The following is a 23,212-nucleotide window of genomic DNA, read 5'->3' as shown; positions in this document are numbered from 1 at the left end:
AAAATAAAAAGTTAGCCTATTAACCAGCTAATCTTTAAGTTGGAAGTTAAGTGCAAGTGATGATTTAGTTCATCATTGCACCAAAACTTTTAGTCACAAAATGGTAAGGTGCAGTTTGCAGTTTAATAGTGACATCACAAGCATTTTAAGCAGAGGGAAAGACAGAGCCATGATTAGAACACATTTGGACCCAGGCTGATTTCAGTGAGAGAATGATGTACAGGCAGGGATGAAAGTAAGTTTGGGACAGTAAGCACAAGAGTGAAGATCAATGCCATAGAACAGGATGGATGTATATCCTATTCAGTTGATTATCTAAGCCATATTCAGAAGGAGAGCAGAGATTTCAGGGAGTCTCAATGAGAGAAGGATGAAAGAGAGGAAATTCTAAAATATTTACAAGTGAAATTTAATTTTGAAAAACATCTGTGCCACGGTGCTCTGAAGTCTTATGCTAACGGCAACACAGTTGGGCAGATATGTTGTGGCCATGACCCTGAGCCTCCTGTTTGACCAGGGAGCTCTTTTATAGCCCGTGTGTACCTACCATACATACTGTCATCAGACAGCTGGCTCCCCCTTGAAAAGCATCTCCTGCTGTTAAACTGCATGTGGGTTTCATGAGTGCCAACTTAAGACTTGACCAATTAAATAGCTATTTTTAAAGTTGAAAGTGAAGGGCATGTGATACTTTGGTCCATCATTGTACCAGAAACTTGATTTACAAAATTGTATGGTGCAGTTTGCAATTAAGTAATGAAATCACATGCACTGTGAGGAGAAGGCAATGTAAAGACAGAGCCACAATCCCAACATGTCTAGATGCAGGCTGTCTTTAATCCACTAAAATTTTAACTCTGCTCTGGAGTCAGCCAGAGCTGTTGTCTATCTGCTGCCTTGTTTGTGTGTTGCATAGAGTCCTTTGCCGAGTCCATCAGGAAGGACGTGAGCCTGAGAATGGTGTCTATTCAAGGCAGTGGAGGCCTGCAGATCAAAGCCTTCCTGTACATGGATGACATCACTGTTTTCTACTCGAATCTGCTGTCAGTGCGCAGACTCATTAGCATTTGTGACGAGTTCGAACTGGCCTTGGGAGCCAAGGTAAATTGAGGTAAGAGTGAGACCATGTTCTTGGAAACTGGACCAACCAGTCTTTTATTTCCTTCGCTGTCAGGAAAGATTACCTGAAAGTGCTGGGAATATGGTTCAGAGGGGCTGGGGTGTGCACAAAACTTGTGAGGAGTGTATCGCCAAGATGAGACAGAAAATGGGAGCACCACTCCCTCTCCATTGTGTATAAAATCCTGGCCACCAAGTGTGAATTGTTCTCTGTTCCTGCAAGTGGTGCAGGTCTGGCCCATTCCCCAAGTCTGTGCCACTGCATTCACCCAAACCATCTTCTACTTCATCTGAAGGTCAAAGATGGACTGTGTCCACAGGACACAATGTACAAGGCTCTGGATAAGAGGGGGGAGAATATAGCCAAAGCCACCTTCATTCTGATGGCCACCTTTGTGTGAGGCTGCGTCAAGCTGTGCGTAGACCCTCGATAAGCAAACACTTAGTGTCACTGCACCATGAGGTTTGATCTATCCCTGGTGCCGTGAAGGATGGGCCTGGCCTCTTTGCTGCGGAATGTTCCAAGCAGTTGGATCATTCTGCATCACTGGTCCCTTATGGAAAAACTTGTGAAAGAAAACACCTTTCACCACAAAGCATGTAGCATCCTCAAGGTCATGTGGGAAAAGGAGAGGGTAGCTCCTGTCGCGTGGTCTCCTGGGCAGACTGTCAAAGTCATTTGGCAGAATGCCTCATCACCAGAAACTTTCCAACAAGCACCAAGACATCACTTGGCTGGTGGTGAGAAGGGCACTGCCCACCAGATCCTTCATGTATACCTGAACTGTTTGCACCACCACATTCTGCCTTCAAAGTAGCTGCAAAGGGTAGAGACTGTCACTCATCTCCTTCTGGAATGTGTCTTTGCAAAGAAGGTCTGGAGTGAGATGCAGTGGTTTGTGTTGAGGTTCACCCCAAGCACTTCCCTGATACAGGACTCTATGCTGTCTGTTTCCCAGGACAAACATCAAATGCGCCTGGAGGACCATCAATTTGGTGAAAGATGCTCTTTGATCTGTCTGACACTTGTTGGTATTCCAGTATAAAGAGCTGACCTCGATCAAGTATTACAGGCTGGCACAATCCAAGGTCCAGGACAACATGCTGAGGGATATTTGGGGCAGCTGCTGCTAAGGCATAGTGGGGAAGACCACCATCTAAGATCTTTCTGCCAAAGTACAACAAGGGTCTATATATTTTGAGATACCCTTGTAGCCTTAATAGGAATGTAAATAGTTTCCTTTTCATGTTTAGAAAATGCCTTTTTTGTTGCAACTAGATTAAGCAATGTCAAAATTCCACTGAATCTTCTGCAAAGTTTGTACAGAACTGTCTTGTATCTATATTTATCTACTTATGACTTATGAATAAAGTATATCTTTGAAATAAAAAGAAATTGTGTAAGATATGGCAAAGGATACTGTGGAGGTGGCACATAGTTCCCATGATGACGTTGGCAATGGTGCACTCCTAACAAAATCCTAGCGTGCAATTTGCTCCAAATGCAGTTTTTTCAATATTCAAAGGTAGCTAAGTGGAGAGGCAGTAGCTAAAACATTCAGGAGTTATAAAAGCCTGGAGAAACTTGGGGAAAATCATTTAAATGGCTTTCATCAGAACTTCAGCATTGAAAAAAAAAACTGGGCTTTCCTCATCCTGCATGACATCTGCAGTGAAACACAAAGAAGATCCATCAGCTCAGTTCCACAACTGCAGAAAATGAAATATTTTTGTCCATTTTGATTAAAAGAAGCAGCTCTATCTTTTGGAGTGCAATGCTGTCATTGTAGGCTCCAGACCTCAGAAAGGTGGAAAGAATTTCAAACCAAAACATTTACTTTTCATTTCGAATGCTACCCAAACAGCTCAGGAAGTTTTCCTTATTTCTATACACATGGATTTGCCAACAGCAATCACTGTAGTTAGTTTCTTTAGGTCCTTCTGTTTAACACAAATGGACCAGTGAAACAGCAATATTGGTTCTTTATTTCAAGATAAGGTTATACAATCAATAGTAAAAAAGGATCTATAGAGACATGTAGGGATGCCTTCTAGGTCTGCTGCTTCACCCTGTCGACAGAGTGATGGGATTATCCATCACATCTTGTCTGATGGTGGACAATGATTGGCCAACATCTTAAGGTGAATTGTAAAGGTATAAGCATATCACATTCCAACAACATTCTGGCTGATTTTCTTTTCTCTCTTCCTGCCTGCTGAGGCCAATTGTACAGCTCCCACTGCCACAAAACTGAATTCAATTTGGGTCCACATAGCATACAGCCTTAACCCCTGATCCATGGGCAACATACCTTTGAAGCCAAGGTAAATACTAAGGACTTGGAGAACTATGCGATAGCTTCTATTCCTGGATGCTTAATGTTCAATTCCAGTCCCAAAATTAGAAATCGAAAGCTGGCAGGGCAGGGCAGGTTCACAATGCCCAGGCAGCCAGTTACAATTTACCTCAGTAGCTTCCCTGGAATAATTTGAATTCTGCTGCTGTGTAAACTGTGCAGATCTGGAGTGGGAATCTGATGTAACCTTGATTCACAGCAAGTGGAAGTGTCATAATTTAGGTTGCACATGACATGCTGAACTTTTACAAGGCCAGTGCCACCTGCTGCAATCCTAACTGTATTACAGCTGAGATAACAAGGTGTACAGCTGGATGAACACAGCAGGCCAAGCAGCATCAGAGGAGCAGAAAGGCTGACGTTTCGGGCCTAGACCCTTCTTTAGAAATGGGCAGCTGAACTTGTTTTAAGTTACAGAACTTCCGTTTACAAACAAAGAAGCTGGAAGGTCTAATGACAATCCAATAAAACTCATGCAATGATTAACCAGCAAAAAAAAAACACACTGAATACTCTGTTTCACGTTGTATTAATGAGATGTCAATCATTACACAATTTAAAAAAAAGACTGCATTACAATCAATTGACTTACTGAGAGCCGTTTGACTCAAAACTCACGTCGTACACATTTAATTCGCAACTTAGAGAATAATTTAAAATAGAAATACTGTATGCAAATTACATCAAGGCTGACATTATACTCACAAACTTGGATGATGGAAAATTACTTGAACATTTTTCTTGAAGTATTTGATGTTCTGAAGGTCGCATTACTCAAGTTACAGACTGAATCATTCTTGCAGTGCTACTTTTAAGTTGGACCATGATATATACAGATCCAGACACGTGGCCACACTAGCAAATTTTGGGAGTAATGTCATAATGTTCTCCTTCATAGAAAAGCTGTTAATCTCTTTATAGCAGGTAGATAACAAGGAGCTGACTGTATAACACAACACGGCCCAATTTTCTGCTGAGGGCTTGTTGCCCAATTTAAGTAGGTTATAAAGAAAAAAAGAACCCTGCAGCATGATTGAATGAAAGTTGGAAAATCCATTGATGTGGTACTTTTAAAGGGTTGCTTTCAAATTAACATTATCCCGATGATAGAACCTTAGAGAACCTGATTGTAATGAAATGTGAGGAACATTACTTTGCTTGGTAAAGAACAGTTGGAGGTCCTGCTGCAGAAGGAAGGAGTGTCGCTGTATTTGGAGCTAAAGACAAATAAAAACACAGGTTTAGGTTATATGGGGAGAAGTTGTCACCTGCATTATTGCAGACACCTACCTTCCTTGTATCCACATGTGTTTATTTCTAACCTTAGAAAGACAGGGATGCTGTGGCAGAAAGGCTATTGCAGAAACTTTCACATCCTCCGAGTTTTAAACATTATGCACATTCTCTGCCTCGTAGCATGCATTTTGTCCTTGTGCCGAAGCTGGATGACCCTATTATCTTGTCAGTGGAGCTAGTTTGTTTTTATTCATTCATGGGATGTGGGCATTAATGGCTAGGCCAGCATTTATTGTTATGAACACGGAACAGCAGATAGATGCTAAGAATTCCAGTACAAGGTTATTCTGTTTTAGAGTAATTTCTCATGAGATCAGTATTTATCTCCATCTCCCATCATAAATTTCCCATGTTCTTTACTCATCTAAGAATTCAACCACATTGATTGCTACTTACCAATGATATCAAGATTGTGTCCTGAGTAACAGCCATTGAGGTGCATAATGATGCTACCTGAAAATTAATAACTCATTGTGTATGTATTTCGTGGTGTTGACTCATTAGTGCCCATGAATCAGAGAATCATACAACATAGAAACAGGCCCTTCAGCCCACCACGTCTTCGCTGACCCACAAACACCAAGCTACACTAATCCCATTTACCTGCACTTTGTCCATAGCCTACTAATGCCCTGGCTTTTTATGTACTCATCCAGATGCTTCTTAAATGTTGCAAGATTATTTGCCTCCACAGTCCTTTCTAGTAGCACATTCTGTATATCTACCATCTTCTGGCCAAAACACAAAATCCTCAAATTTCCTCGAAACCAATTGCTCCTCACCTTAAACATATGCCCTCTTTTCTTAGACACACTTGCCATGGGGAAAGGATTCTCACAATCTACTCTGTCTATGGCTGTCATCATTTTGTATACCTCTGTTAGATCCCCCGTTACCCTCCTCTGCTCCAAGGAAAACAAATCCCACCTATCCAGTTTCTCCTCATAACTGAGAATTTTCATCCCAGGCAACATCCTGATGAATCCATCTGTGGCCTAATCAATCTTTTATAAAGTTATAACAATACTTCCTTGCTGCTATATTCTATGCCCTGGCTAATGAAGGCAAGCATCCTGGATGCCTTCTTCACCACCCGGTCTATCTGAGCTGAAATCTTCAGGGATATATGGGCTTGTACACTAAGGTCCTTTTGTTCTTCTGTACTCTCTAGCGACCAATCATTCATTGTGTGTATCCTTCCCTGATTAGACCTCCCAAAATGCATCACCTCGCACAAATCAGGATTAAATTCTATCTACCATTGCTCTGCCCAATTTACCAACTGATCAATATTGAGTTGTCGTCTGAGACCATCCTCCTCACTATCAACACCAACATCAATTTCTGTGTCATCTACAAACTTTGTAATTCTACCTCTACATACACATCAAAGTCATTAAAGTACAATACAAACAGCAAGGGTCCCAGTACTGATCCCTGTGGAACACTGTTGGTCCAATTATAAAAACAAACTTCTACCTTTACCTTTGCCTCTTATTTGTTTTGGATCCAGTTGGCTAACCTACCTTGGATCCCACGGACTCTTACGTTTTGGATCGGCCTTGTCAAAGGCCTTACTGACGTCTATGGAAACCTCATCAACTGCCCTACGCTCATCAATATATTTAGTCACCTTTTCAAAAAACTCAACTAAATTAGTCAGATAGGATCACTTAACACATCCGAGCTGACTATCCCTGAAATATCCTCGCTTTTCCAAGTATTAGTTAATCCTGTCCTTCAAAACTTTTTCTGATAATTCCCCTTTTAACTTCTGCTGGGATTTCAGAAAGGCACTTGAATAAAGGTCCCACATAGATGGCTGGTGAAAAAGTTAAACCCCATAGCTTACAGGGTAATGTGGTGAGTTGGATCAAAAATTGGCTCAGTGACAGGAAACAAACGATAATGATTTATGGCCGCTTTTGCAAATACAATGTAATTTCCAGTGGTGCTCCACGGGGCTCAGCGTTGTGACCCTTGCTCTTTGTAGTATGTTAATGATTTAGACATAAATTGGGAGGTGTGATTGGAAATTCGCAGAAGGCATAAAAATTGGCCAGGTAGTTAATAAAGAAGAGAATAGCTGTTTACTGCAGGATGGTGTCAAAATTTTGATTGAGTGGGTGGAAAAGTGGCAAATGGAATTCAATTTGTAGAGTTTCAAAGTTATGTATTTGTGAAGGGCAAATAAAGCAAGAGATTATACAATAAATGAGAGGGTATTAAAAGTGTTGAGGAAGTAAGAAACCTTGGAGTACATGTCCACTGATCCATAAATGTAGCAGGACAGGGAGAGAAGGTGATAAAGAAAGCATATGGGATGAGCGAAATACTGAATACAAGAGCAGAGATGTATTGCTGGGACTGTATGTGACTGCAGAGCTGGAATTTTTTATACAGCTGTGGTCACCACATTACAAGAAGAACATAATTGCTCCAGAGAGAGTACAGAGAAGATATACAAGAATGCTGTCATGGCTTAATAATCACAACTAAAAGGAAAGAATGGATGGGCTAGGATTATTTTCCTTAGATCAAAGGAGGCTGAGGGATCACTTAATTGAGGTTTACAAAATAATTGAGAGGTCTGAATAGAGTAAACAGAGAAGAATTGTTTCTTGGAGAGGTCAATTGCCAAAGGACACAGATTAAAGGTGATTCATAAAGGATTAGAAGGGACATGAGGAAAAACGTTTTCACCTAGAAGGTAGAGAGAGTCTGGAATTATCTGCTCAGTTTGGTGGTTGAGGCAAAAACATACAACTCTTATAAAAGGAACCTCGATCTGCACTTGATGTGCTGTAACATACAAGGCTATGAAGTATCTTCTAAAGTAGGATTGAAATGGATAGCTTCTTTATTTAGCTGTTGCAGACATGATGGACTGAATGGACTCTTTCTGTGCTGTAACATTCCCATCGTTCTATGGAATTTTATATGGTGATAATAGGACTGTTTTCCAGTCCTAACAATCCTGTGTAACCATAGATTTCAGAGATCTCTGGCCACAACACCACTGACTAAACTCTAGCTTTTCATCTGGCATTCCACAACAGACCCGGTGTGTCCTTTCCAGTACACCTTCCTGAAGGGAAGCAGGAATAACTATCTCTCTGTCATAGAAAGTACTGTTGATCTTGTGTCCACAGAGTTTCAATTGGCATTCAATACAGTGCCATACAACAAAACTGTAAGAAAATGAATAGCTCATGGAATAAAAGAGATAATAATGACACAGATTCAAAATTTGGTCAGTAACAGGAAATTGGATATGTTTCAGGCTGGAGAAAGGTTTGTAACGGAGCTCCCAGGGGTTCTTATTGACTCAAACTTCGATATATATATATATTAATGAACTTGATCTTGGAGTATAGAGGACAATTTAAAAATTTGTAGATGATACAAAACTCGGAAGCATTGTACACTGAGGAGGACAGTGTAGAACTCCAAAAAGGACATTGACAAATTGGTGGAGTGGGCAGATAATGGCAGATGAAGTTCATGATAAACATAGAAAGACAATATAAAATAAGGACTACAATAGTTAAGAGGATGCAGGAGTAGAGGAACCTTGGTGCATATGTGCATACATGACTGAGATGACAGGACAAGTGGAGAGAATTAATAAAACATTCAGTATTCTGGATTTATTAACAGGGGCATAGAGTACAAGAGCTAGGAGGCTACGCTGAACATATACAAGACACTTGTCCGACGTAAACTGGAGTATTCTCTGCTGGAGTATTCCCTACAGTCCTGGGTGCCACATGATATACAGGATGTGTACAAATTGGAGAAAGTATTGAAGAAATTTACAGCAATGGTTCCATCAATGAGAAACTTCAGTTATGAGGATAGATTGGAGATTGTGGAACTGTTCTCCCGCGAGAAAAGACGGTCAAGAGGTGATCTTATAGGAGTTTTTAAAATCATGAGGTGTCTGGTAAAAGTAGATAGGAAGAAACTGGTCTCGCACATAAAATGATTAAGAAAGAGACAGCACAGATTTAAAATGATTTACAAAGGTAGCAAATGTGAGTCACAAAAAAATTTTTTCACACACTAGTGGTTTGGATCTGGAATGCACTGCTTGAAAGTGTGGTTGACAAAAAGTCAGTTGAGGAATTCAAGAGGGCATTAGATGATTATTTGAGTGGAAGCTCTGTCTAAGGAAAAGGCAGGCAAACAGCACTAAGTCATAGTGCTTGATGGACTGCCAGGGCAGACACAATGAACTGAATGGCCTACATTTGTGCTGTAGCAATTCTACAATCTTGTAAAATGTCCTGCGTTTGTGAACTGCCGTCAATGCTCAAACTGTGTATTCTCAGCCAGACTTTTAGTCTGGCTGCCCTTCAACACAATACTGGCAAATAGTATGACATTCTCAGTCAGTCTTGTGTTCTTGTTGAATTTGCTTCAGATTATTTTGGTTTTCTGGCAATTGGTTCTTCTTGGTCATATGAAACATATTTCTTCCTCTATCACTGCTAATTCCAATAGAGTTTTTCTTCTTACTGGGTTTCACCATGAGGGCAATAAGTTTAATGAATTATGATTGCCACTTTACTGGCTTTTCAAAAACTCTTTGTTGAACATATTTCCTTGTCTCAATTTCATGGCCTACTTAGTTCATAATGGTTGGTAAAAACCATAAGTGAGTCTTAAAGGGAAGAGGCTCTTCCCTTATAGAGGTCATTATATGTCACTTATGATATCAATCAGGTACAAGTTACATTAGTAATCGGATATTGTTATTAAGAATATGAGGAGACTTAGGTGATACGCCTGTCCTTTTTGAGATTCTCAGTTCTTCTGCCTTTCCCCACTGATATCCTCATGATATCATTTGATTGGTTGGAACATTAACCTTTTCAGAACTATTGCCCAATCCAACAGCCACCCTGTCAAAACTAATATGGCAGCCTTGCCAGAAATGTTTACATCCCATGAATGAATAAATGAAAAAAATGAGGTTCATGCCTTTTCTGATGGGAACGCTCACTGGACAAATCAAGGCTTGCTTAAAATTAACGGTAGGCCAGAGATGAGAGGCAAGTTTTACTTTAAATGTGTGCCAGTATTTGCAGGCAGTTCATAGGCATGTTGCAGTATTTCTAGGTGGTCTCTGTCATTTTTAATATTTGGAAGGGTCCCTAAGGGCATTTCAACACTCCAAGGGGTCATGATGTTAATCTTGAAGACTATTTAAGTGGGATTACTTCATATAGTCTCAACACCACCTACCTCTGCTATAAACTTAGTAATTTAACAGTTCAAGTTTTAAATCTATTTGTCAAAATATCAATATAATTATGCCTTTTTTTGGAAAACTTCAGACACATGGTGAAAAGCTCCAATTTTAAAAAAAACAAAGAGAAAAGTATGTTTTCATTTCCTTTATGATGTCTAAAATCATTGTATAGATTCAGTTCTGTTCAGAATTTTTTCATGTTACATTATCATGCAGCTGCCAATACGCAAAACAGACCCACTGTAATCCCTCAACTCAAATCATAGTCGATCTGTAAGACTATTAAGTAGCTTCAACTTGGGCTTGAAATTGAATAAAAGCATTTCTATGCTACTTCATCCATTTTTACTAATGGCTAAAGACAGTTTTATCTTTATAGAAAGTGACTCAAGAGATGTTTGATGGTTTCCCAGCTGACAACTTAATACACTGAATGACAATGGCTGCAACTCAGTGGGATAACAAAATATGCAGCAATATTGAAAGAAAAACCCAGTTACACAGACTGATGGGAATGAAATTGACAAAAAAATCTAACTTGACAGTTATTGGTGTACAGGAGCCAAGTGCAACCCCTGCTGGCCAAAGGTGCTGCTAACTGTACATGTTCATCTTTACTGTACAGTTTTTGTTAACTTTGTTTTGTAAAGTACACGACACCAGCTTTTAAATCCTTTAGAACAAGTTGCACACAGAAACAGAGTGAGCTACACAATGCCAAGGGTTTCAAGCAATAGGGAAACAGTTCAATTTAAGAACCAGTTTAAACAATTTCACTCAAACCTTAATTATTGTCTGTTCATTCGCAGAATGTGGGCATCACTGGCTGGCCACCATTAAATGCCCATCCCTCGATTTCCTTGAGAAAGAAATGGTGAGCTGCTTTTTTGAACTGCTGCAATCCATTAGATGTCCATTTGGTCCATAATGCTGTTAGGGGGAGAGTTGTAGGGTTTTGACCGGCAACACTGAAGGAGTGGCAATATATTTCCAATTCAGGATGGTGAGTGGCTTGGAGGAGAAATTGCTGGTGGTGTTTCCATGGATCTGCTGCCCTTCTCCTTCTAGATGTAGTGGTCTTGGGTTTGGAAGGTGCTCTCTAAGGAATCTTCGCAGTATATCTTGTATATGGTACACACTGCTGGTACTCAGAATCAGTGGTGGAAGGAGTGAATGTTCATGGATGTTGTGTGAATCAAGCAGATTGCTTTGTCCAGGATAGTATCAAGATTTTTGAGTGTTGTTGGAGATGCACCTGTCCAGGCAACTGAGACCTGATTTATGCCGTGTAAAAGGTGGATTTAATTTGGGCAGTCAGGAGGCAAGTTATCCAATTCAGGAATCTGAGTCACTGTCCTGTGCTTGTTACCACAGTATTTAAATGAATAGTCCAGTTTAATTTCTTTTCAATGGTAACCCACAGGATGTTAATGATGCAGGAGTTAGCAATGGTAATGTTACTGAACATCAAGAAGCAATGGTTCTATTCTCTATTCTTGGAGATGGTCACTGCCTGATGCTTGGGTGATGCAAATATTACTTCCATTTGTCAGTCCAAATCTGAATATTAACCAGGTCTGGCTGAGGAGTTATGAATGATGCTGAATGTTGTGCAATCATCAGCAAACATCTCCACTTTTGACCTTATAATGGAAGGCAGGTCACTAACGAAGCAGTCAAAGATGATTTGGCTGACGACATTACATCAAGGAACTTCTGTGGGGATATCTTGGAGCTGACCTCTAGTGACCATACCTATCTTCATTTCGAATAGATATAACTTTAACCAGCAGACAGTCTTCCCCCAGATTCACATTGACTTTACTTTTGCTAGGGCTCCTTGATTCCAGTCTCACTTATAAGTGGCCTTGATGTCAGTCTCACCTCACCTGGGGAATTCAGCTCTCTTGTCGACCATTGAAGCAAGGCTGTAATGAAGTCAGGAGCTGAGTGACCCTGGCAGTATTCAAACTAAGTATCACTGAGGAGGTCATTACCAAGCAAGCGCTGTTTGACAGCACTGTTGTTGACAGCTTTACCAATGATCAGGAGTAGATTGATGGGGTGGGAATTGGCTCAGTTAGCTTTGACCTGCATATACAGGACATACCTGGACAACTTTTCACATTGTTGCAAAGATGCCAGTGCTGTAGGTGTACTGAACTAGCTAAGTGTGACAAGCTCTGGAGCACGCCTTCAGTATTATTGCTAGAATGTTCTTGAGGCCCATAACCTTTGCATCATCCAATGCCTAATGCCATCTCTTGACATTACATGACATATATCAAAGTGGCTGCCAAGACTAGTATCTGTAATGCTAGGATCTCTGGCAGAGGCCAGTATAGATCATCCACTCGGCTCTTCTGGCTAAAGGATGTTGAAAATGCTTCAGTCTTATCTTCCTACTGAGGTGTGGATATTTGTGAAACCTCCATTTCCACGGAGCTGTTTAATTGTCTGTTAGCAAACATGAATGGATATGGGAGGACTGCAGTGCTTGGATCTGATCCATTGGTTGTGGAATTGTCTAGCCCTATCTAGTCTTTGCTGCTTATGCTTTTTTTGGCAGGCAAGTAGTCCAGAGTTGCAGCTTCACCAGATTGGCACTTAATTTACTTTTAGATATGCCTGGTGCTACATTCTTCATTCAACCACATTTGATCCTTGATTTGATGGTAATCGGAGGGGCGGGGGGTCGGATATGCTGCATCTTAAGTCTGCAGTTTGCATTTGAGTAAAATTCTGCTGCTGATGGCCCGTTATGCCTAGTCTTGAGTTGCTACATCTGTTCAAAGTCTATCTCAATATATCGTGATGTAGGGCATTCTCAATATGAAGATAGCACTTTGTCTCCACAAGCACTCTGCAGTTGTCACACCTACTGATACTATCAGGGACAGATACATCTGCAGCAGACAGAACAATAAAGAAGAGGTGGAGTATGTTTCTCCCTCACCACCTGCCACAGACCTAGACTAATAGTACTGATACTTAGGAATAATATAGAGGGCACAGCATTCATATGGGCAGTATGAATGAGCCAGAGACCTGATTATAGAGACAATAGCTGTGGTGCAAAAGTAGATAGGTAAGATTGATTGGATAGGAAAGGGTCATGGGTTTTACTGTTCTGGAAGAGACTTATGCTCTTTTATAAAGGATAATAACTGAATGAAATGGAAACATCCAGATCCATGCAGATTCCTTGATCTCGTATGCTACTTATTCATCAATGACAATAAAAAGTCTTGCATAGGATGCACATCACTTCTTAAACTTACATCATGTTCAGACCATGACTATTTTTCTTATTTTTGGTTTGGAATTGTGAGTTGCAGTTGAGAATTGAATGATAGTGCAACTTAGTTACTGCTCTTAGAACATTGTAGACGATTCAGAAATGAGTTATTATTATGCTCAGGGACTGACAGCCGGTTGGATGTTGAATGGTCAATCAAGGGAGGACCATTACTAGCCAGGCAATCACAGAGAATGTTTAAAAAAAGAGAAAACAAAGAATAAACTGACGCTGGAACAAAAACAAAAGTTGCTGAAAAAGCTCAGCAGGTCTGACAGCATCTGTGAAGAAAATATCAGAGTTAATGTTTTGGGTCCAGTGATCCTTCCTCAGAACTTGGTCACCGGACCCGAAACACTAACTCTGTTTTTACCTTCACAGATGCTGCCAGACCTGCTGAGCTTTTCCAGCAACTTTTGTCTTTGTTCCTGATTTACAGCATCCGTAGGTTTTGTCGGTTTATATTTGACAAATTACAATGCTTTTTATTTTCTTTTCCTTAATTTATTCCTTAGCTATTGCTGCTTGACTGTGTGAGTGAGTAGGGGTTTACAGTCAAAGAAAATTGGGTTCTCATAATTGATAGTATTAGATTGCCTTGTAATTTATCTGTAATCTGCTAAGATTACAATCATCATAGTAAAATATTCACTTTTTATTAAAGTTATAAACTTGTTGCCCAAGATCTGTCATTGTCAAGTCTGGTTAGGAACAAGTGAGCAATTTTGAGTGTCAGTGAATGTTTTACGATCACTGTATTGCAAATCCAGTGATAGCAGCTGATATAGTTTGTCTTGATATCCCTGTGTCATAACACTTCCTGTATTATAATTTGAAGGTTATGCTTTTAATCATTTATACTAAAAGGACAAGATATCAACGTACCTATAGAAACTCTTAGTATCAGTCTTTATTTTCCCTGCAAGCTTACTTTTGTACTGTATTGTCCCCTTCTTAATCAATCCATTGATCCTTCTTTGCTGAATTCTAAATTGCTCCTCAGACATATTATTTCTCTTCGCCAATTTGAATGCTTCTTCCTTGGATTGGACAATATCTCTAATTTCCTTGTCTCTCACTTTTGGATCTCTACATTATTTACGGTGTGCTTTAGACACAACTTCTTTCTCCTTTTTACAGAATATGCCTTCTTTTAGAAACTTGAAGCTTTTTTATTCCTCTTATCTCACTGGCTCTATTGATTATATCTGCAAAGGGCAAGTTCCATTCTACTGTTCCAGGCTACATCTTGCTGTTCATTATCTCATTCACCTGCCTTGCCATTCTTTCCTACTTGTGTCCATTTCCAAATCACTCTCAACAATTTCCTAGCTTGTGCCGCATATCAATTCTCCACTTGATTTTCCAAGGCCCTGTTCATGTTTCTTGACTGCTGACGGCCACTCAGCTGACCATAATCTTTTCCCTCTTCTCTTGTGTTTTTTTTAATTTCAAAAACATGCTTTATTCACAAAAAATATCTTTTACACACATACATAGTCACTAAAGCAGTTCTGTTCTATACAAGAGCATATGGAGAAACAAACAAACACTGGAGTTTGACTCTATCCAATAAAACAAACCAAAGGCATTCATTACTTTTACAAGATTATCTTTACATACACTTGAGGCCCCCGGGTGGTCCAATAACAGAACGGACCTCTGTTCCACTTTGGCAGAAAGACCTTAGATGGTGGTCTTACCCCACTGCACTTTAGTGGCAGCTGTCCTGAGCTTTAGTGCATCCTTCAGCACGCAGTCCTGGACCTTGGAATGTGCCAGTCTGCAACACTTCAGCCGAGGTCAACTCCTTGCTCTGGAAGATTAACAAGTTTTGGGCAGACCAAAGAAAGCCTTTCACCGAGTTGATGATCCTCCAGGTGCAGTTGATGTTTATTTCGGTGTTCGTCCCGGGGAACAGACCGTAGAGTCCCGCATTTTGGAGTTGCTCGAGTTGAACTGCAACACAAATCACTGTACCTTTCTCCAGACCTCCCTTGCAAGGACATATTCCAGCAGGAGATGTGTGACGGCCTCTTTTACTTCTGCTGTTGCTAACTCCCCCCTTACCCAGCCCCACTCTATGTTGGAAAAAAGTCTTTAGTTCTATTGTCTTTCATTCACTTTTGATACCATATCACCACGATATCTTAAACATATGCTAACTAGGCACATTTTATAGTTCATTGAAAATATTTACAAATTGCTGTGTGTTTAACAATAATCCCAATTACCTTTTCTCCTGCTCCTTTACGTTTTCATATACAAAATATTTTTCTTCACACTTAGTGATTACTGAATGGCTTTTAGTTCATGCTTTTGTATATTTACAAAGGCAAGTAAACGACACTCATCAACATTCCTCAGTAATACTACACAAACTGATTTGTGAAGACACTTTAAAGAAAAATCTTAGAGAGTACAACTGAATCTGAGAGGACATAATTGTTACAATATTTTAAACAAAAAGTTTGATTTTCTTTCTGTTGCATTGGGCTAGAATCAAGGCCAATACCTTTGTTACCTGGTTCTGTACTAGGGTTAGGGTTAGACTGATTACAGTGAAAATATGATCAAGTGTAATATCTGTTCTTGTAGGTTTAATATCTAAAAGAACTCTTGTGGCACTGTAGTAATGTCCCTACCTCTGCAACAGGAGTCCCAGGTTTGGTTCCCACATGCTTCAGAGATGTGTCATAACATCCCTGGACAGGATGCTTGAAAATACTTAGAATGTCCTACACATTAAGGTTGTGAGAATTACTTTAGCAATGTGCAATTCAAAACTGTTGATTGGGTTGGATAGAATTCTCCGTCTCCATTTCGCAAAATGAACTGTCCACTGCCTTTCACTACAAAACCACTGACTCCCATAGCTACCTTCACTACAGCTCGTCACACCCCACATCTGTAAGGATTCCATCCCATTCTCTCAGTTCCTTCACCTACATTGTATCTGTTAGGATGATGCCACCTTCCAAAGCAGCGCTGCTGACACAGCTTCCTTCTTCCATGGCCATGGTTTCCCCCCACTGTGGTTTAACAGGACCCTCCACTGACCTATCACCTGTGTTTCCACCCTTGCCTCTTCCCATCGCTCACAACAGCGTGATCTCATCCATCTTGTCCTCACTTTTCACCCACCAGCCTCTGTATTCAAAGTAATATCCTCCTCCATTTCAGATAGCTCCAGCAGAACGCCGCCACCAAAAACATCTTCCCCTCTCTCTCCTGTTTGCATTTTGCAGAGATTGTTCCCTCTGGGACACCCTAGTCCATTCCTTGATGGCCACAACACCACCCACCCTCCCAAATGCAGACTGGGTGAGCGCTTCGCAGAACACTTATGGTCTGTGCACAAGCAAGACCCTGACCTTCCCGTAGCCGGTCATTTTAACACAGTGCCTGCCTCACACACCCACTTGTCTGTCCTTGGCATGCTGTAGTGTTCCAGTGAATAAAAACGCAAACTGGAGGAATAAAATCTCATCTTCAGTCTATGCACTTTAAAGCCTTCTGGACCTACTATTGAATTCAACACCTTCAGATTGTGGAATCACTCCCATTTCTTCCCTTTCTTTTAGCTTTACATGTTACATTCTCTGTCACTATGTCCTCTCTCCTTCCCCCACTCCAATGGGACTGTCTGTTCTTTCCAGTCTGGCAGTTAGACACACTATTGTTCTACCATTTTCACATTCCAATCACTTAATCTGCACCATCAACATCGTTTCTCCTACTGTATAAATGCTGCTCACTCCACATTCCATGTTAGATCTGATGAAGAGCCATGAAGACTCAAAATGTTAGTTTGCTTTCTCTCCACGAATGCTGCCTGAACCGGTGTGGTTTCCAGCAATTTTTGTTTTCAGCAAGAATAGGCCTTTCAACACTTCCAGCCCCCTCTGCCATTCAGTCAGATTATGGCTGATTATCTCAATGCCATATTCCCTTTTTATCTGCCTCCCCTTGACGCTTTTAAAGTCTAGAAATGTATCTATCTCTTTCTTGAATATATTTAGTAGACTTGGCCTCTACAACATTCTGTAGTAGGAAATTCCAGAGGTTCACTTCCCTTTAAGTGAAAATATTTTTCCTCATCTAAGTCCTTAAAAAGTCTACTCTATATCCTGATAATGTGTTCCCCGGTTCAAGACCACCTCCTCAACCAGGGAAAACATCCTCAATGCATCTAATCTGTCCAGCCCTGTTAGAATATTATACATTTCAAAGAGATCTCCTCTCATCTTTCTAAACATAGAGACATAGGGATGTACAGCATGGAAACAGACCATTTGGTTCAACACATCCATGCCCACCAGATATCGTAAATAAATCTAGTTTCATTTGCCAGCTTTTGGTCCATATCCCTCTAAAACCTTCCTATTCGAATACCCATTCAGATGCCTTTTAAATGTTGTAATTGTACACACCTCCACCACTTCCTCTGGCAGCTCATTCCATAACTCTGTGTGAAAGTGTTGCCCCTTAGGTCGCTTTTAAAACTTTCCCCTCTTACCTTAGACCTATGCCCTCTAGTTTTGCACTCCCCCACCCTGGGGAAAATACCATTTATATTTACCCTATCCATACCCCTCATGATTTTATAAACCTCTATAAGGTCAACTATCAGTCTCTGATGTTCCAGAGAAAATAGCCACAGGCTCTCCCTATGGCTTAAACCCTCCAACTTGGCAACATCCTTGTAAATCTTTTCTCAACCTTTTCAAGTTTTGTAACATCCTTCCTATAGCAGGGAGACCAGAATTGCACATACTATTCCGAAAGTGGCCTAACCAATGTCCTGTATAGCCACCTGACCTCCCAACTCCTATACTCAATGCACTGACCAATAAAGAGAAGTATACAAAACACCTTCACTATCCTATCTACTTGTAACTTCCCTTTCAAGGAACTATGAACTTGCACTCCAAGGTCTCTTTGTTCAGCAACACTCCCCAAGATCATACCATTAAGTGTATAAGTTCTGCCCTAATTTTCCTTTCCGAAATACAGCACCTCACATTTATCTAAATTAAACTCCATCTGCCACTCTACGGCCCATTGGTCCTTCTGATCAAGATCCCGTTGTATCTGAGGTAATCTTCTTCACTGTCCGCAACACCTCCAATTTGGGTGTCATCTGCAAACTTACTAATCATGCCTCCTATGTTCACATCCAAAAGCAGTGGATGTAGCACCGAGCCTTGTGACACACCATTGGTCATAGGATTCCAGTCTGAAAAGCAAGCCTCCACCATGACCCTGTCTTCTACCTTCGAGCCAGTTCTATATCCAAACAGTTCATTCTCCCTGTATTCCATGTGATCTAACTTTGCTAACCAGTCTACCATGAGGAACCTGGTTGAACACCTTACTAAAGTCCATATAGATCACATCCACTGCTCTGCCCTCACCAATCCTCATCATTATTTCTTCAAAAAACATAATTAAGTTAGTGAGACATGATTTCCCACAAGCCATGTTGACTCTCCCTAATCTATTCTTGCCTTTCCAAATACATGTAAATCCTGTCCCTCAGGATTCCCTCCAACAACCTGCCCACCACCAATGTCAGGTTCACTGGGTCTATAGTTTCCTGGCTTTTCCTTACCACCATTGCTTAAATAGTGGCACCACGTCAGCCAACTCCTGTCTTCCGGCATCTTACCTGTGGCTATCGATGATACCAATATCTCAGCAAGGGGCCCAGAAATCACTTCCCTAGCTTCCCACAGAGTTCTAGGGTACACCTGATCAGGCCCGGGGGATTTATCTACCTTTATTATTTTAAGATGTTCAACACCTCCTCCTCTGTAATTGACATTTTTCAAAATAGCGATATTTATCTCCCCACATTCTATACCTTCCTTGTTCTTCTTCACAGTAAACACCATTGCAAAATGCTAGTTTAGTATCTCCCCCATCTCCTAAAGATCAACACATAGGTGGCCTTGCTGATCTTTATGGGGCTCCGTTCTCTTCCTCGTTACCTTTTTATCCTTTGCCAGTGAATACAGGCCAAATCGAACCAATGTCTCTTTATTGAACGGTCCTGCCATCCCTTGTATCAGCCTAGTCAACTTCCACTGCACTCACTCTATGGCAACAGTATATCTTTTTTTAGGAAGGGAAATCAAACTGTATGCAGTGCCTTAGGCACGGTCTCACCAAGGTGCTATTTATCTACAGTAAGAAATCGCTACTTCTGAATTCAAATCCTCTTGCAATGGAGGTCAATGTATCATGAACATTCCTAATTGCATACTGGAGGAAATGCCTGCCACTTCCCTGCTTGGCATTTCCTTAGTATGCTGGATAACAATATTCACATTGCTATCTGGATAAAGCCACAAGTACAACCTTTACAAATGGCTATGTATGAGTGACATAACATTGCAGCTGTACAATTACAGGCCTGCAATAATGATGAGATTACCTTGACCTGGATTTTGGCCAGTGTTTGCTGTCAATGCTCATCTGAAACTGAAAACAACTTCTGAACCCTGCACATGGACAGTTAAACACAGAAAACCAGAAGTTATTATTAATCATTCAGTATTTTTCCACAGACTGTATGGAGTTCCCTCTAGACTATAATCCTACAGAAATTATTGAACTGATGGGATTTTGTTTACAAACTTTGTCAAATTTTGACCATGTAAACAAAAGGCTTCTGTCCTCTTCCTTTCTTCTCACTTTTATTATCTCTAGATTGTGAACAGATTTTCTTTATCATTTTTACTGTTAATGCTCCTATTGCATGTGATTTTCAATTTTTCACTACTGTATGCCTCATTGCATCATGTGGTATAATATGACAAATCATTATGCATGTGTTACAATGGGATGATCAGAAACTTGCCATGTTAATATATGATCAAATACCAAAAGAATCGTGTTATTTCAAGCTCCTTCAGATGATTGAAATAAAACAGACATGGTTAATTGCTTGGTCCTGACCTTAATCAGATGATGGCATGAAGATTTCAAAGAAGCTCCTAACGTCAATAAAAATGATCATTTTGACTGATAATACTTGATTCTAAGAATGCCTTAGGAAATATTCATTTTGGACCGTCTATGGAATCACTTCAGCTTCCCAACCCTCCTCCCAGAAGTGAAAACTGACCTTTTGCTCTTTATCCACTACAACAACTTATCCACTGACAACACATCTTTTGATCTAATCCTGATTCACTAAATTTACCCTTCTTTACAGTTGCAACATCTGTTTCCTTTTCCTTTCCATTTTACTTTTGTTAATCAGTAATACATTTTGCTGTACATTTAAGCTTGTTGCAAAGACAAAGCCCATGGAAATAAAGGGACAGGGAGGGCATGGGCAGAAATTGATTCAGTCATAGGAAATAGAACAGTATTGAGCAGCTGTGTTTCAGATTGAAGTAAAGTGTACAGTGGGTCTTCCTGGGTCGCAATGAGGACATGTTTCTCGATGACTTTAAAGACTTAGGTATGGGTGCAAAGAGCACAATTTCAAAATTTGCAGTTGCCAGAAGTGCTGTGAGGAGGATAGTGACAGACATCATGAGGATGTTGACTGGCTGGTGGAATTGGCAGACTTGTGGAAGATTAAATTTAATTGTAGCTTGAGACTGCTAGTTGTATATAGTCCATCATATGGGTCTATGAGGTGGGTGTGATAGTTGGATTTGATTATCTTCACCAGAGATTGCGATCTTACAAAGGCATGTGGACTCAAAGTATATTTTTACTTTAAAAGCATAGTACAATGGCAGTAGGTATTTTTCTGTTTACCAGTCCTCAAAAAACACAGTCTCTTAATCTGACTTTCAGCTCTTATTTTGGACAGTAATTGTTGCCAAATCAAATCCACTGTTTTGTAAATCAGACACCTGATGCAATTTGGTAGGCAATCCAACAATGTCAAATTGAAGGAATAGATTTGAGACAATCCTGAAATCCCCTCTTGAGTCCCTTTGCTAACTTCCTCAGAGATTTTCTGGGTGCAACTGCTTTTCTTTGTCTTTGATTTTTTTTCTGCATTTTTTAACTGGAAGGGCCACAGACCCAATTTCAACTTGTTTACATCTTCTGCACTGATCATATATGTTAAAATTCTATCCTTTCCCTGCAGTTCACAGTTTGGCTCAGTTTTGACGTTATGTCTGTACGGAACCAAAGTCGAGTGATAACACACTGACAGCTTGCTGCGCACTTCATTGCTCGATTTAAGAAAAGTGACAATTTCAGGCATCAGATATAAAAGTCTTTGCAGAACCTTCCCTTTATTTAACCACGTCACATCAGCTTGGGGGAGTAGGTCACAGTAGGCAGCATCAAGCTGGTTGAGTAAGAGTGGTGCTGAAGGGCTTTTGCTTGAATCAAGTTTACAATCTTAACAACAACTTTCAGTTCATGAGAAAAGTCCATTACTTTACATACTGATGCCTGCTGGTGGATTATGCAGTGGTAATTCACTAAAGAGGAGAAACAAAGATCACTCTCACAAAAAACATCACAGCTCACATTTACACCAAGCATGGCTGGTGCACCATTAGTTCTGAAGGAAACCAGTTACTTGTTCAGAATGTCTTTCTCAGCATGTACCTTTGGAATTTGTGGGAGAGATTCTCACCTCTTGGTCTCCCTTTAAGGGACAAACAGGTGAGAAGATCCTCTTTAATTAACAGATCTTAAAAACTATGTGCACAAAAACAAAAGCTGGGCTCTGTTGGTTTTGCCGATGAATTCATCAAACATCAGTGAGATTTGAGACAATCCTCAAATTGCCTGTTGGGTCCATTCACAGTCCTTTAGGTCACAGAATCCCTACAGTGCAGTTAGAGGCCATTTGGCCCACTGAGACAGCACCAACCTTCTGAAGAGCTTTCCACCCAGACCCAACCCCCCACGCTATCCCCAACACCCCACATTTACCATAGTTACCCATCTAGCTTGCACGTCCCTGGACACTATGGGGCAATTTAGCATGGGAAATCCACCTAACCTGGTTTAGACTGTGGGAGGAAACCAGAGCACCCGGTGGAAACCCACAGACACAAGGAGAATGTGCAAACACCACACAGACAATTGCCCAAGGCTAAAATTGAACGTGAGTCTCTGGCACTGTGAGGCAGCAGCACTAACCATTCAGCCACCGTGCCACCCTGCTGTATTTGTTGAAAGTTGTCTTCAAAGATTCTACTTGTCTTGCTACCATGCAGAAGGAAGTGACATGCTCTGGACTGTTGTTATCATAGCTTTGTTCTTAAAGTCTTTGATTCAAGAGTCAGCAACAACAACCATTGTTTCTTTAATTACCTTGCCATCTGTGAATGATTTCTTGTTTTTATTCCCAGAAGATGACAAGATGTGAAATGTTGCTTCACTGCAAGCATTAACTGTTGCTGCTGATTTAGAAACAAATGACTGTTGAGCTTTCAAGACATCCTTCAGTTTGTCAACATTCTTTGTCCACAGCATGCTGCTCAAGGGAAGACTATGCTTGAATTTATAGTGCATCACTGTGTGGTATTATCCCAAATTTCCCATTTTAGCCATCAAAACTTATCATAGTACTTTCTTATATCTCCGGAAGCAGACATCAGGCAATGGCATGACTATCAACATGTGCACAGTGAGGGAATGTAGACAGGTGGCGAGATGAGACTCTGTGATCAACCAGTTGATTGTGATCTACATGTTAGAAACCACAGTTTAAAACAAAGTTTACACAATGCATAAACAATTCTGCAAGATTGGTATGAGAAATAGATACAAATTAGGTTGTTTAAAAATTTCACCAGAAATGCTTAGCATGCTTATGCAATTGAGATAACAAGGTGTGGAGCTGGATGAACACAGCAGGCCAAGCAGCATCAGAGGAGCAGGAAGGCTGAC

The 23,212-nt window shown here is 40.5% G+C and overlaps 1 protein-coding gene across 1 annotated transcript in view; it reads right to left on the bottom strand.

Annotated features, from left to right (window-relative positions):
• The window catches only part of LOC125485242 (ethanolamine kinase 1-like), a 365,364-nt gene that overhangs the window by 244,357 nt on the left and 97,795 nt on the right, over positions 1 to 23,212 (bottom strand). The gene's annotated exons all lie outside the window — the stretch shown is intronic.

The sequence above is a fragment of the Rhincodon typus genome, chromosome 17, assembly GCF_021869965.1.
Source record: "Rhincodon typus isolate 14 chromosome 17, sRhiTyp1.1, whole genome shotgun sequence".
Taxonomy (NCBI): domain Eukaryota; kingdom Metazoa; phylum Chordata; class Chondrichthyes; order Orectolobiformes; family Rhincodontidae; genus Rhincodon; species Rhincodon typus.
The sequence above is the reverse complement of the archived record's forward strand: the minus strand, read 5'-3'. Positions and strand labels throughout refer to the sequence as shown.